Below are 15,985 nucleotides of genomic sequence, written 5' to 3'. Positions count from 1 at the left end.
AGACTTGCTGGCTCAGGGGGCTCTGTTTTGGGCTCAGCTCTTGGCTCAGCAGGGCTTTGTGGTGGAGTGAATTTTGGTCGCTGTTTTTTAGGTGTAGCCAATACTTTAATACTCTTTTCTGTATGTTTATCAATAGTGGGTACTGGTCTAATTCGGCCTGCACCCGTTGTTAGGTGTTTTTCTCTGCACACGGAGGATGTTTCTACAGATCTTCATGTGCAGAGTTTCTGTTGGGTGTTTGTCCCATTGAGTGTACGCCCGGTCTGTGAGGGGACCCCACACTTCACTGCCGTATAGGCAGTACCGAAAGTAAGAAAGTATTATCTATCGGTAAAGTGTGCAAACGTAATCCACAAATTGGCACAGCAACATTGGCTTTCCAAAGGTTTCAAAATGTGTTCGATTTTATCTCCAGGGAGGCTGTGATGATAACAAAGGGAGGAAAAGGCGACTCTTCCCTGACCGGGAATCGAACCCGGGCCGCGGCGGTGAGAGCGCCGAATCCTAACCACTAGACCACCAGGGAGACGGTCGGATCTTTCACTGTGTGTGAAGAGAAGACAGCGGTAACTGGGATTAGCGAGAGCGATCGACACGCTTTTACAATCTGAGTAGCGACAGCAGCGACACTGAGAGCTGCTCTGTGTAAGAAAGTGAAAATAAGATCTGTTTGGTACAAAGACTTTGTTTTGCATATTGAGACTCGAAGGTGTTTGAGGGATTATTTTTCCGCGGTTTATTTTCGCTTTCAGATTTTAGGAGCTCGTTCTCTCAGCACCCAGGGAGATGGCTGACAGCGAGTCCGGACGTGTCTGAGAGACCGATCCCCACGGAAAGTGACGCTTTATTGATACAATTGACGCAGGAGCACAAGGGAAGACCCCACATCTGAGAATCCGCCCACAAGTAAACAGTTTTCTTCATGAGCTCACATGCTGCTGATGATATTTGTGTGTAAAACAGATTTTTTTCTTGTATTTAGATACAAGGACTCGAGTCAAACGGTCCTTTTCTGCCTCTCGGGTGAGCCCGTTCCAAACCGAGCTCTCTAGTGTGAGTTCTTAGTGAGATGGAAGCAGCGTATCGGACCAACAGTAACAATCCTGTGAAGCTGCTGGTCAGTCCGACAGTAACCGAGCCGGAATGAGCTCATACTCGCTCCCTGTGCTGAAACAGACTAAGCGCTTCCCCGAGCACCGTCTAGAGCTGCTGGATAGGGCTCTGTGTCCGTCCACCAGAGTCTTGCGATAAACTGCATTCGTAATCCATTGTTATTAAAATAACAATATTTTGCGTTGCTTTGTGAAGGTTTAAAGGAAACCACGGTTTTATGCGCCAGCCGGGGATCGAACCCGGGTCGCAAGAATGGGAATCTTGCATGATACCACTACACCACTGGCGCACCTGAACAGTGGGTTTCAACGCAACTACTTGAGCGCTCTTTCCTCTCACAAATGACTCAGAGCGCAGGAGCGGAGTGTCTGGAGCCCGATGGGTATTGATCGGTGATTGTTAAGCGGGAGTGCGGACGTGTCTGTGAGACTGAAAGCGGACGGAACCGTTTGTGGGGCTCAGATGCACAGCGGCTACAGCGGAGCATCGACGTCACACAGACACCGGAGTCTCACGGAGACAGGTTGAACACGCAGAGGATCATAGTGGGAACCTGTAGCTTACATGCTTAAGTCTTGGTTCTATGGTGTAATGGTTAGCACTCTGGATTCGATATCCAGCGATCCTAGTTCAAATCTCGGTAGAACCTGAGCTGTGACTTTTATTTTCGTTTTAGGAACTGTAAACAAATTACTTCCGGAACAAAACAGCAGCATTCGTAGATTAGAGACTGCCACACGAATGTATTTTTATTCACGTTCTTACCCTGTTCTCGTGAAATCTGCGTGAAAAACACAGAAACAAATTCATTCATTCACTCTGTTACAAAGGTTTCAACAGGATTAAAATATTAGGTGCATTTTGTTCAAGTTCATTGCTCCTAAGCGGATTTAAAAAACAAAACAAAATGAAGACCATTCCCTGACCAGGAACCGAACCCGGGCCGCGGCGGTGAGAGCGCCGAATCCTAACCACTAGACCACCAGGGAGACAGTTAGCATTCTCACTGTGTGTGAAGAGAAGACAGCGGTAACTGGGATTCGCGCCGGTGGTCTTAATAGGACACAGAGAGCGATCGACACGCTTTTACAGTCTGTGTAGCGACAGCAGCGACACTGAGAGCTGCTGTGTGTAAGAAAGAGAAAATACGATCTGCTGGATTCTCATTCAGTCTATGTAGCAATAATAGCGCGCACTCTGCTAGCGGGGCAAGGGCGGACAATCACAGCTCAGTGAAGCTGGTGAACGCGGCACTTACGGCTTCATAGAGCTCTTATAGCAACTGGTCGATCCACGACTATACCTCTGGCCTGGGCGAAACCAGGAACCGTTCAGTCTGACACACCTTTGCGCCTGACCACATCCCTAGAGCGTGGCTGACAGACTTCCTCCTGCCAGACCCTGACTGCAACTTGAGAGCTCAGCTCGAGATAACCCTGCTCTTCCTCTCTCTGTCTCACACTCGTTTACTCTGATACAGCTCTCCCCTGATCACAACCTGAGAGCACAGCTCGAGACAACCCCCTTCTTCTTCCTCTGTGTCTCTCTCATCTCTTTCCTCTCCCCCTGTACAGATATTGCCACACCACACAGGTTTTCCTAGAACAGGAGTCATTGCTTAAAACTCCTGTTCCTCAAAAGATGCATCTTCTCTTTGCTGCATGCTTTGCAAATCACTAGATCATTTTGATTGTGTCCACACGAAATGTAAATGTCAGGCACAATGAATGTGCAAAGCAGTGCCTGCAGATCTCTGCAGCTGGTACACAAACCAATCATGTGAGACGTGTGAAACAAGAGGAATTCATTCGTTTCACAGCTGAAAAAAACCCATCCCATGTGTGTGCAACCTCACCTCACAGGTGCACAAGTGCTCAACGATCAATCCCTACGTGAGCACAGGTACAGTATTCTGGGTCACCAGTGCGTTAGTGCTGCTGAGTGATGGAGCAGGAACAAGCAGCTGGAGGAGGACAGTGGTGGACAATGTCAGCTCTCGGCACCCTGAGCACTCTGCTCCAGTCAGGGCCTGGTTTCCTGCTCCCCGGCCATGAATACCTCCAGCCCTGTTCCCCTCCCCTGTCCTCACAGGTACACAAGTTTTCACCCATCAGTCAGTCGGTGCTTGAGCACAGGTAGATAAGGTTCCCAGTGCGTCAGGGTTTCTGAGAGGTGAAGCAGGAACAGGCGGCTGGAGGAGGGAGGGGCGTCTGTGTGCTGGGAGCGAGGAGGAGGAAGGCGAAGGCACCCAGATATCTCTCTTTAATGAATAAGGGCCCCTGAGTGGACCATGTCATGCAGTAGATCATGGCTTGACGATGGTGATGTAGCAGGAGCCTTACTGGACACAGAGCCTCGGTCAGTGTGGGGCAGGGGATGAGGAAGAGGAGGGCGAAGGTTATTATATTAGGTGATGAGGGTGTTAGTCGGGGATGTAGCTCAGTGGTAGAATGCATGCTTTGCATGTATGAGGCCCCCCGTTCAATCCCTGGCATCCCCAGTTTGGGTTTGAGGGTCAAGCCCGGTTTCCCCCTGGAGGGCGTGATGACGATGGCTGGTGGGCTGGCCAGAGGGAGCTGTGACAGAGGCTGCTGCTGTCTTCCCTCCCTCGTTCCCTGGTGCTGTGGAGGACTGGGAAAACTGGGCGCCTGACCCCTAACCCCTGGAGATCGGGTACCTGCTGCCTCCGTCACCCACTGGCAAGAGGTGATGCTTTGAAGAGCCAGCCGCCTCAGCCGTGCAGTGGTGGCCAAGCACCCTGTGCCAGTTTATTGCCAGCAGCCATATCACCCTGCAGCCCCCAGCTGGCAGTCCACTGGAGCTCAGCAGGAGAGAGCCTGGTCAGTACCTGGATGGAAGACTCCTGGGAAAAACTAAAGTTGCTGCTGGAAGAGGTGTTAGTGGGGCCAGCAGGGGGCGCTCATCCTGTGGTCCATGTGGGTCCTAATGCCCCAGTATAGTGACGGGAACACTGTACTGTAAACAGGCGCCGTCCTTCAGATGAGACGTAAAACCGAGGTCCTGACTCTTTGTGGTCATTAAAAAATCCCAGGGCATTTCTCAAAAACAGTTACCCCGGTGTCCTGGCCAAATTTCCCCCTGGCCTTCACCCATCACGGCCTCCTAATAATCCCCATCTCTGAACTGGCTTCATCACTCTGCTCTCCTCCCCACTGAGAGCTGGTGTGTGTGAGCAGACTGGAGCATCATCCAGGGGGGGCTGCACACTGGGGGTGGTGGAGGGGATCCCCATTACCTATAAAGTCACCTTGACATGTAAGCTGGTCATGGATGTGCTGACACCAATGCCCTAAAAGTTCCCTGGGGCCTCTCTCCTGCTCAGCTTCAGTGAGTATCATTCACACCTGTTTCCCATTATTCGTCTTTTCCAGAGGCCATCTCTGTCCAGATTGGGTGTGCCCTTAAACATCTTGCTTTATCTTGGAAGGTATTGACAGCACAGGCCTGGGTGGGGACTTGAAACCAAGGGAACCCCATGGTCATCCAGTCAGAAACATTGGATTTTGTTGTCTTACTCAGTACACACTGAATACAGTACTACACTCTTAAACTCTATACTCTAGAAAGAAATATCCAAAACAAGAGCAGAAAAAAAATAACAAACGCATATCATTTTGTTACTTCAAGAGTCAAGGTGTAGCACATGCAGGAATACAGTTTTTTTCGCAATCTTCTCCAATATGTCTACTACTGGATAAAAATCTGAAACTGCTAGAACAAAGTTCGTAGGAGGTTATATAAAGTCATGCCCTGCCATCTGTAGCGTCGAGGCTTATTAATAAGGAAGAATTAAGTGTTCTGAGCCTTCCCAAATGAGGCCCCATTTCTCTGTTCATCTCTGTGGTGCAGCCACAGAGAAACTATTCATGCAGGCTGATTTAAGGTTTCCTAGGACAGCTCCCAAAGGGGGATGCACTTAGCTAAGCCTGGCTATCATGATCAATGGTCATCCATTGGCGCCTATCTGTCTAGGGAGTGCCAAATGGACATCTGGACTGCATTCCTAAGTGTCAGGAGTAAGTGACTCATATCTCACCTTGATCAACCAATCAGGGACTGGTAGGGCCGAGTAACCCACGTGGGACTCTGATGCCCATGGAAGTTTCAGCCAATGAATGAGCTGAAGTTCCTCCAGGTAAAAACAGGCAACACAGAGAGCCTGGGAGATTCAGTGAGATTCAGTGGAATTCTGTGAACTTTTCTAAAGGGAATTCAAAGGAGAATTCCAGGGCAGGACGGCCCAGGAGCAGAAGGCTCCCAAGGGCAGGACATTCTCGCTGCGCGCCTCCTGACCATCCTGAGACTCAGCCCGGACAACCACGGAACGGCCAGTGTGTCTGAGTGCCAGAACTTTCCTTTGTTCTAAGAGTCTAGAGCGGAGGTTGCCAGAGAGTAACCAGAGGATCCACCCGAGGTTAGCACCAGCAGCAGGCCTCGTGAACAGGTTAGAACTGTGGACAGCTGAATCACTATTCAGAACTAGCTCTTCATCAGGAACGAACCGGTCCTCTTCCTGAATTGCTGGGACTCACAGTCATCTTTTCTCCTGTGCACAAACTTTGCTAGTTAAAGCCAACACTAACTAGCCGGTCAGTGAGCATCAGCAGCGCACCGTCGCAAGCTGCACAGCACAGCCTGGCACCGAGCCATAGATCGCGGATTGGACAGCAACAGCCTGCAACTGTTTCTTTGTGCCTGCAGGAGATATGAATCCCCAGAAATTGGATGAGTATTCAACTTCAATGCATTACAGCTCGAGAATTCAATTGTTATCCCAACCAGTTGATATCAATTTAATTCCTAAGAGTTATGTACTTGTTTTGAGTATCTAATGTAGAAGTTATAACCAAGTTCATTTATGAAACGGTCTAAATGAATGATATACTGAACGTATGTCCTCTTGATATGTGTAACTCTTTGTAACTGAATGAATATATATCTTTTGTATTCTGATAACCCTCTCGATAAGATCTGTTAGGTTTATATGCATATTCTATGTATTAATAAATGTATCCTCGTGTATTAATACCTGTGTGTGTGCGTTGTTTGAGTTATGTCGCATGGTTGGATTCTAAAGCCATCGCAAGAATCAACTTTGTGATTTACTGCTACAATTAATAATTGTCACAGTAAATGCCCAAACCCTACAGAACTGGTGCCTTCAGAGAGCCACTACATTTACATTTTGGCTATGGCAACATTACACATCTGTCCTGACTTTCCTAGCCAAATTAGCAGTGTGTGTTATTTGGATATCAAGCATCTCTCATACTAACTCATCAGGAAAATGTTTTTATATCTAAAGATTTAAAATATACAGATCAGAAGTAGAGGTTGTCTTGTTTCTTGTATCCTGTTGTGATGTGTTTTGATCTGGAGGCTAAAAGCTGATGAAAATGACTGATAGGGCTGTATGTGCTTTTATTGTTGTGGCCAGTGTTGTCTCATTAATATGTTTAATTTTTAGAAAATGGTTTCACTGCTGTGAAAATAAATGTAATGTTTGGATTTAGAGGATATTAGAGTTTACTTGCATGTGCAATACCTTGTGAAATGCTAAAAAAATGTGTTGCTTATGACAATATAAAGCATAATTTATTGCACTGCTCTGTGGACTTCCAAAATGGACACAAATAAATTTGACATTTATTGACTTGTTCAGGATGGAATGCCTGAAGCAATAACATCACCGACATCTCGCACAACAGCACTACTGTCCCACTACTGTTTCCAGCCTCTGTGGCTATTTAAGCAGAATAATGAAAGGATGTTGACAGAAGTCACAAGTAGTGGATAAACTACCATGCTCTAATTCAAGCACTACTGCTTTAGACTCACACTGCTGCAGAGAAAACAGAAAATCCAGAGGCGCACGTCTACCACAATGTCTGAAAGTGACCTGCAGTTTCTGGAACGGGTGGTGCACTGGGAACCATTCCTGTTGCAGCGGCGTTTCAAACTCAACGACTGTGATCTTTGGCCAAGCTTAGGACACACATTTTAGGAATAATGGGACTGCGGCGACCACTTGTCCAGTCTGACTATTTTCCACTGGGCCCCTCGCTGGCGGACGGCACTCAATATGATCTCACGCTGGCTCCCAGAGTCCTCTGCAGTTTGACATGAGACCACACCCGGTGTGCTGCACCAGGAGATGCTGACCTTGACCTTTGACCTTTGGTGATCCAGGAAGAGTGTCATCTTCCGGACCCCCATGAGGTGGGGCGAGGCAGGCGATTAAGTGTTAATGACAGCATAGACACAGGGCTCGTCAGCATCCTGCCGAGAGAGAGTCAGGGTGAGACACCGAGCACAGGAGCTAAAGTATGAGCACATGATCGTCAACTATGGCCTGTCAGAGACTGGAAGATAAGACTGGACTAGAGCTCCATCAGTCAACGATAACCAGGCATGTCCGTGGAGAAAGAGCAGGAGACTAATTGCACTGTCTGCAAATGAGAGGAGGCCATTTGACCCATCCTGCTTATTAAGCCAGTAGCCATATCGCTCTGCAACTCACAACTTGCAACCCACTGAAGCTCAGCAGTTGTAAGCCTGGTCAGTACCTGGATGGGACACCTCCTGCGAAAAACTAAGGTTGCAGCTGGAAGAGGTGTTAGTGGGGACAGCAGGGGCACTCACCCTGCTGTCCATGTGGGTCCTAATGCCCCAGTATAGTGATGGGGACACTATACTGTAAACAGGCGCTGTCCTTTGGATGAGATGTAAAACCGAGGTCCCGACTCTCTGTGGTCATTAAAAATCCCAGGGTGTTTCTTGAAAAGAGCAGGGGTGTAACCCCACTCTCCTGGCCAAATTTCCCATTGGCCCTTACCAAGCATGGCCTCCTAATAATCCCCATCTATGAATTGGCTTCATTACCCTGCTCTCCTCCCCACTGAGAGCTGGTGTGTGGTGAGTGTACTAGCACAATATGGCTGCCGTCGCATCATCCATGTGGGGCTGCACATTGGTGGTGGTGGAGGGGAGTCCCCATTACCTGTACAGCGCTTTGAGTGGAGTGTCTAGAAAAACCTATATAAGTGTAAGCAATTATTATTTGTAGCTTTTTGTAGCTGAGCAAATCTTAAACTAATCCTAAACTAATTCCCCTTTGGTTTCTGATTGTGACCCTGTGTCCTTGTTTCACCAATGAGTGTGAAACAGGCCCCTGGGCTCAACCTTTCTCTGCCTGGATCAAACCCCTTCTCAGTCTCAGCCCCACTGTTCCAGAGGAGACTGGGCTGCCTCAACCCATCAATGGCAGAGGTCAGGGAGTGTCAAACTGAGCTCTGAGAGCAGGACAGTCGGTTACCAGTCGGGACAGCAGTCGGAAAGAGACAGTGACTCACCGGCTTGGGGCTGGGAGCTGACCCCGGAGTCCGGGCCTGGGAGGAGCTGAGCTGTACGTCAGCGTACACGACATCACTGTGAGGACCTTAACACAGCGAGAGAGAGGAGACAAGAGGGAATCAATCTGTAATAAACGTACGCAACAGGACAGGAGGCACAGTGAGAGAGAGGAGAAGTAATCACAGGCCAGCGTTCTACCGTCCCTAATTTAGAATATTGCATATTTTTTTAATAATGTTGCTGATCAGTGCTGAGAACGTCAGAGTTTAAAGGAATGTTCTACACTGAGGTTCCTAAGAAACAGGACATATCTGGTGTTGAACTGAGAAGACTAGTGGGGACCGGATACGAGAGTTCAAAATTCTCAAGCTTCAGCCCTCAACCCAGGGATTCTTCTGTTTTCAACAGTGAAAACTCAAGCAAAGGACAGAAGTGGACAGTGTGTGGAAGAGCATTTAAAACTGTGATCAGGTAGCGCTTCTTTACACAAACGGTGGTGGGAGTGTGGGACAGTGTTGCTGAGCCAGTCATTGAAGCCGATGTCCTGGCTTCTTCCAAGAAACATCTGGATGAGATCCTCTTATCGATTAGGGATGCACTAAAAAATACTGTAGACTCTTACCTTCTTTGTTCTTGTCTCTCAAATGTTTCCAGTAGCACAGTGCAGCAGAAACAACCACCACAATCACAGACAGGACTCCCAGCACAATCGGGACTGTAGGCTCTGTTGAGACTAAAATCACTATTTAAAAAAACAAAAACAAATGTATGACCCAGCATTGAGTTCATAAATGAAAGCATATAGAGCTTCACTTGTAGATTTAATCAACTTTTGCAGGAAAATTGAAAGACAGCACCACAAACTATAGATCGTAAGAAACAAAACAACTTTTCCTTCATTTTTATAAGATTATTTTCCTGATTATACATTAAAAAGATGCACTCTTTTCAAAGATCACAAACTGCTTATTTGCAATTTTTACAGTAAAAACCTCATATCGTAAATGTAAAACCTTGTTAAATCACAAAGTATCAAAAACCCAATGTTCTTACTAAGTAGCTGCAAAAACTCCTGTCACGTATCTGGACCTGAATCCAAATAATAACCACAGAAAAAAAGAATGAGTGAGTGGGATCTAACGCTCAATGTGAAAGGAGCGCTCTGATAGGTGAAACTAGCTGTCATTCATTGAAATCTGACCATTTAGAGATTTAGGGGAGGTTCATACAGTAGGTGTCCACAGCAAAGAGTTATATCAGTTTCCTTTTGTCTGACTGTGAATAAAGTGATAAGTGAATCTCTTATCTGATGGGCTCTCACAGCCCATAATAATAATAAGTTAGACATTTAAAAACCCATCATTCAGAATAGATGCCAAAGGGACTATGTGGAATTCAAGCCCACACAGGCCTGTAATGATACAGTGGACAGACAAGTGGCACTGTCTGACTCTCTTCCTCCTGATGGTTTGAATCTTATTACCTTTTAAAAATAATTAATCTTATTATCATTATCTTACAAATGTCTTAGAAATTACTTTTAAAGCAGGGCAGACTAGTGCAACAAGGTGATCTTAATATGTATAAATTTTTAAAGTTTTTTAAAGATCCCTAATGTGGACTTCTGCGTGTTCAACCCTCTCCTCACCATAGAAAATCATGGGTGGAAAAGAGTTTTAAGTTGTAAAGGTGTTTGACTTTGTGTGAAACTCTTTCAGAGCAAACAGCTCCAACCGAATGACACAATCACCATGACTATACGGCAATCTGCATAGTGGACGAAGTAAATTATTTTCACAGAAATGTATTTATACGTGTATAATAAATATAGTAAAACTATAGTAAATCAATTAATTACTGTGAAAATAATTTACTTCGTCCACTATGCAGATTGCCGTATAGTTGCGGCACACCCGATATATACAGTAAAAAGCCTCAGGCACTGTGTTAGATGTGTTTTTGACGTTATATATGCGTTTATTAATGTCGTCGATTTTACGATTGCAATTCAACGTTGAGTATAAGTCGCGGCGACGTATATATACGTATAGCCGAATTTTCGCCGTGATATATACGTATATTTGACGAATCACTGCCCACTGGGAAAATATTCAGTTCTGAAGATCTTGTTTGATTCTTCATGATGCTTCTAAACTTGTATGAAACCCACGAAATTAGTACTGTAGCGCATTCGCCTGGCGCTGCGGCCGAAGAGCGCCCGGCTGGGGTACTAGGAAAGCCGCTGACCAGCAAAGCTGACCCACTGCAAAACGGGCGTACAGTTTGGTGAGATCGCCCGCATTCTTGTAAATAGTTCCCTGGTTTCGCACCCCTTTTATACTTGTACCCAATTGCCACCCTATCGCTGTGGAACTACCTGCTCGCTCACTCTCTCTGCTAGCGCAGGGGCGCGGGGGTGCTGTGCTGCCTGTGCCGAAAAATAAAAGCACGTGTTTCATTCAACAACTGTATGAATCTCTGTGTCCGTCCGCGCCGACCCCGAAAATGCTACAGTTTTCTATTTTCGATGCCAAAAGACACCTAACTGGGAAATTCGTGACTTCCCACAAGACTTAACACTCAATTGTTATAGTCGCATTACAGTGCCAATTCATCGTACCTTTAATTGCAAGATAGTGTGCTAATTAAAGCGTCAAATACATACTTTGGATGTATTTTAGCTCTGTAAACGTCGTTCACTTAAAAGGACTGCAGGACATTTAGAGGCGATCTGAATAGTTATCTGTAAAATGCACACTCGCATCTATCCGTCAATATTATCTTAATGTTAGTCATGCATTCCAAATCTTGTCATGTGTTTACAGGGGAACTTTTAGAACCTCTTCGTGCTCACCCTCCAATTTACAATGCAATCCTCGATCGCTATAATCAGCAGAATTAGCGAAACCTTATGATACATACTGTCTCTCTCTCACACTCACACAGAGGTTAAGCAACAATTACCTAGGCTGCTGAAAGCTACTGTGCCACGGCGGACACACACAAAAAACAATCAGTGCCTGCCTCTGTTGTGAGGTTTTGGTCTTCTAGACCAGACGCAGGCGTCGGGACTTGGAATTGAATATGGCGATAATCTCGTCACTGTCTAAGAGTCGGCAAATTCCCGTTCAAATGACAGCTAGTTTGCAATGGTCTCTCATATGAGGACATTGTCTTCAGCTAAAGAAACGCTGCCAGAGCTCATTTTCACTTGTTCAAAGTATTGAACAAGTTCAAAGTATTTCTTATGCTTGCTTTTAGATTACTCAGTATTTTGAAGTTAATTACTCTGAAGTTAATAATTGATTGCAAAATACAATGAACACAACGTAAAACGCAAGATTCAAAATCCGTCCGAAATATTGTATTAAAAGTACCATGCAGGGTTTGCCTTGAGCTCCGTGAAGTTGCCCCCCCTACAGACAGCACAATGAAACCCACCTCATTCGTCTGTGCCGGTTTGTGCAGTTGAAAGTAGCCTTTGTGCTATTTTTTTCTTTGTTTGTATGTTATTAAGGGCACTACGTACAAGGTTGTCGCAGGCAGTAAATAACACATCCCAGAAGCAAGACTGGAAAGTCCACCGTCTCACAGCAGCGGACCGTGGCAATATTGGAAACTTTTATTTTCACATAACAGAAGTGAACATACATCTGGATTCTTTAATAAACTGTCATTATCCGCGTGTTTGTATTTAAAGGGGTCTTTGCGCAAACATGAAGCGATGAGCTCACACTCCGTTTATCTTTGTGTTTCCGGCCAGTCGTTGGTGTAGAATACAGCGTGAAGGCACACCTGCCCTCTGAAGACACAGGTATGGGCCCCTGTGTTAGATCCTCAGGTGAAGTCGAGTCTTCTGCAGTCTGCAATGTAATGACCCAGACATGTTTGCACGTCCTGCTCCACGAAGTTGCCCACCCGCCCGTCGAACAGCACAAACGTCGAAATTCACCGCAATCGTTAGTGCTGCGTTTGTGCCGGTTTGTGTCGCTGTAAGTAGCGTTTGTGCTGCTTTACCGAGATATAGCGCCTTGTTTGGTCGGCTAATCACGTGACTGTCTACAAGGAAGTTTACGGGTACCAACAAACTCGGTACTTGAACTCCTGATTGTGATTATAACAATGGGGGCAATTTGTTTTCCGACTATATCTGGTCAGGTGGGGTGGATGTTTCAATATATTTCAAGATAGCGCCTTCTTTTCCTGGCAAAACGGCAAAGTCACGACCACCAGATCTTTCAGTTGTGATCTTTTCATCAGTTGAGCACAGACTTTGCAGCCTTTACGCGAATAAACAGTCTTACATTTAGGGAGGAGTTACTATGTTAGAACATTGGGTTAGATGTTTTCTTTTCATTTTTAACCACGTTCTCGAAAATGTATGGCTTGTGTACTCCTTTCATTGGTGAAGAGACGCCAGTTTCCAAATTACCGCTGGTCCAACACGAGAGCCCATATTCACATTTTAGTATTAGTTTCAAGATCGCTATAATTTAACATTAAAAACCTAATTTAAAAGCACGAGCATAACAATATAATGAAAATAAACTGTACATGTCTATTAATGATTGAAGCACAAAGCAGAAGGTGTCTCCCCTACCTTAAATAAACGATTCAAATTGTTCAAATACCATGTATTTGTTACAGAAAGCAGCGGAGACAGTTATATTGCAAATAAAAAATGTATTTATTTCGAAGAGTATGGGACATTGTGAATCAATAAAGACGTTTAAAAATAAGACGATGTAGTTATAGTGCAAATAAGTAAAGCATTTTAAAAATAGATTCTCATTTACAGTAAACAAGGCGATCCACCTGGCGCTGCTGGCTTGAACAGCTCTCAGACCCGTGATTGGCTAAAGCCCCGAACAGTTCGGGCCGCGATTGGGTGAAAAGTGAGAATCGACACTCTGAGTGGGTAAAGCGCCACAGCGGAAGTTCGGTGTGTACTGTGTGTGCTGTATGAGCACGCTGGATACACAGTAACACATGCATTGGTTTCCAATTACTGATCATTCTAAGAGAAGTCGCAATGAGGTCAAAAGTGAATAGCCGACAAAGAACGTCATGGCATCCACAGCGAGGTCACGACTGCGATAACATGTCACGATAGGAGTGCGGGCATCACGATCACATCGCGATACCCATTGCGACTGGCCCACCACTGTCATAGCGCCACTCGCGACATTAAGTCCATATATCACGATATGACATACCTCGACAAAACACCCCCGCACCTTGTCACGACATGGAGACCGCATATCGCGATATGACATACCCCGACAAAAGTGCCCCGCCCCCATGTCGCGACATAGAGCCCGCATATCGCGATATGACATACCCCAACAAAAGTGCCCCGCCCCTATGTCGCGACATAGAGCCCGCATATCGCGATATGACTTACCCCGACAAAAGTGCCCTGCGCTCATGTCGCGACATGGAGTCCATATGTTGCGATAGGACATACCCTGACAGGATATGCTGACCCCTTGTCGGGACACAATGTCCATATATCGCTACACGTTCTATCTGGGTATAGCATGTCCGGATATGAGACCTTTGTTGCGACAGCGCTACCAGGGTTGCATGGAAGCAAGGCGCCAGTCGTGATATACACTGCCTCGATATACATGCGATATACTGTACAATGGGTCCCTATCATGACATGCTGCGGAGGGCTTGTCGCGATGGTATCCCACAGTTAAACGTTTGGCAACAGCGTGTCACGGTAGGGAAAGGAAAGGAAAACACGTGCCTTAGAAACTTAAAACCAAAGATCTTACAATCACGGTGATTTTACATACATTACAACCACAGGTTGTAAATGCATCAGTAAATGCATCGCCCCAAGGGTAATATCGAGTGAGGCGCCATAAGAATAAAAACTGCAAAGGTATTAAAATATGCAGTTCTGAAGACCTTGTTTGATTCTTCATGATGCTTCTAAACTTGTATGAAACCCACGAAATTAGTACTGTAGCCATTCGCCTGGCGCTGCGGCCGAAGAGCGCCCGGCTGGGGTACTAGGAAAGCCGCTGACCAGCAAAGCTGACCCACTGCAAAACGGGCGTACAGTTTGGTGAGATCGCCCGCATTCTTGTAAATAGTTCCCTGGTTTCGCACCCCTTTTATACTTGTACCCAATTGCCACCCTATCGCTGTGGAACTACCTGCTCGCTCACTCTCTCTGCTAGCGCAGGGGCGCGGGGGTGCTGTGCTGCCTGTGCCGAAAAATTAAAGCACGTGTTTCATTCAACGACTGTATGAATCTCTGTGTCCGTCCGCGAAGACCCCGAAAATGCTACAGTTTTCTATTTTCGATGCCAAAAGACACCTAACTGGGAAACTCGTGACTTCCCACAAGACTTAACAGTCAATTGTTATAGTCGCATTACAGTGCCAATTTATCGTACATTTAATTACAAGATAGTGTGCTAATAAAAGCGTCAAATACATACTTTGGATGTATTTTAGCTCTGTAAACGTCGTTCACTTAAAAGGACTGCAGGGCATTTAGAGGCGATCTGAATAGTTATCTGTAAAATGCACACTCGCATCTATCCGTCAATATTATCTTAATGTTAGTCATGCATTCCAAATCTTGTCATGTGTTTACAGGGGAACTTTTAGAACCTCTTCGTGCTCACCCTCCAATTTACAATGCAATCCTCGATCGCTATAATCAGCAGAATTAGCGGAACCTTATGATACATACTGTCTCTCTCTCACACTCACACAGAGGTTAAGCAACAATTACTTAGGCTGCTGAACTCTACTGTGCCACGGCAGACACACACACAAAAAACAATCAGTACAAGGACTCAAAATCAAAACCACTTCAATAGAACACCTGTTACGATCCCTGCCTCCCGGTAACGAAAGAGGCAGAAGAAGGCGTAGACTTAGTTCATTAGTCTACCTATCAGTGTACGCTTTCACCACCACACCTCCGTCTCATCTTGTATTTAAGCATTAGTCTTTCCCTACCTCCTCGCTCAGTATTGGTTTTCCTTTCGAGCTACTTAGTTGCGCTACGCCTTCTACCTCTTCGTACTGTTCTGGTTCCGACTTTGTTTTCTCCCCTTTTACTATGTTTTTTGGATTATGGCTCGACTTCGATTGCTCTCTCCCAGTTTGGATCTCTGGCTTACCCTGGACTCTCGGCTCTCTCCTTCGTCTACGGTTTTGGATTACGGTCTGGCTTTGGCCACTCTCTCCCAGTTTGGATCACTGGCTTCCCCTGGACTCTCGGCTCTCTCCTTCGTCTGCGGTATTTGGATCACGACTTGTCTCTATCGGCTCCTGCAAGTGGGTTCATTACTTGGTTTCGGTTTCACTGGCCGAATCCGTAACAACACCGAACATGTAATAGCGCAAAACGCCCTCATAGCGACAAAGAGGCTTTACTTTATTTTTATCTATTTTTCAATTACAAAGCAGAGGAAGCAGTCCTTGATATTCAAACACATGTAAAAAGACTATCTGGCGTATTTTAAAA

The 15,985-nt window shown here is 45.9% G+C and overlaps 3 non-coding genes across 3 annotated transcripts; all 3 read right to left on the bottom strand.

The window, feature by feature from the left end:
- Positions 1-454: 454 nt before the first annotated feature.
- trnae-cuc (transfer RNA glutamic acid (anticodon CUC)) lies at positions 455-526 on the bottom strand. Its single transcript has one exon. It is a non-coding gene; the product is annotated as a tRNA-Glu (tRNA).
- An 805-nt stretch (positions 527-1,331) lies between these two features.
- On the bottom strand, positions 1,332-1,402 carry trnag-ccc (transfer RNA glycine (anticodon CCC)). Its single transcript has one exon. It is a non-coding gene; the product is annotated as a tRNA-Gly (tRNA).
- A 628-nt stretch (positions 1,403-2,030) lies between these two features.
- On the bottom strand, positions 2,031-2,102 carry trnae-cuc (transfer RNA glutamic acid (anticodon CUC)). Its single transcript has one exon. It is a non-coding gene; the product is annotated as a tRNA-Glu (tRNA).
- Between the last annotated feature and the right edge of the window lie 13,883 nt (positions 2,103-15,985).

This window comes from Atractosteus spatula, chromosome 6, assembly GCF_055471065.1.
Source record: "Atractosteus spatula isolate fAtrSpa1 chromosome 6, fAtrSpa1.hap1, whole genome shotgun sequence".
In the NCBI taxonomy this organism is placed as follows: domain Eukaryota; kingdom Metazoa; phylum Chordata; class Actinopteri; order Semionotiformes; family Lepisosteidae; genus Atractosteus; species Atractosteus spatula.
This window is presented reverse-complemented; position numbering and strand designations above follow the sequence as displayed.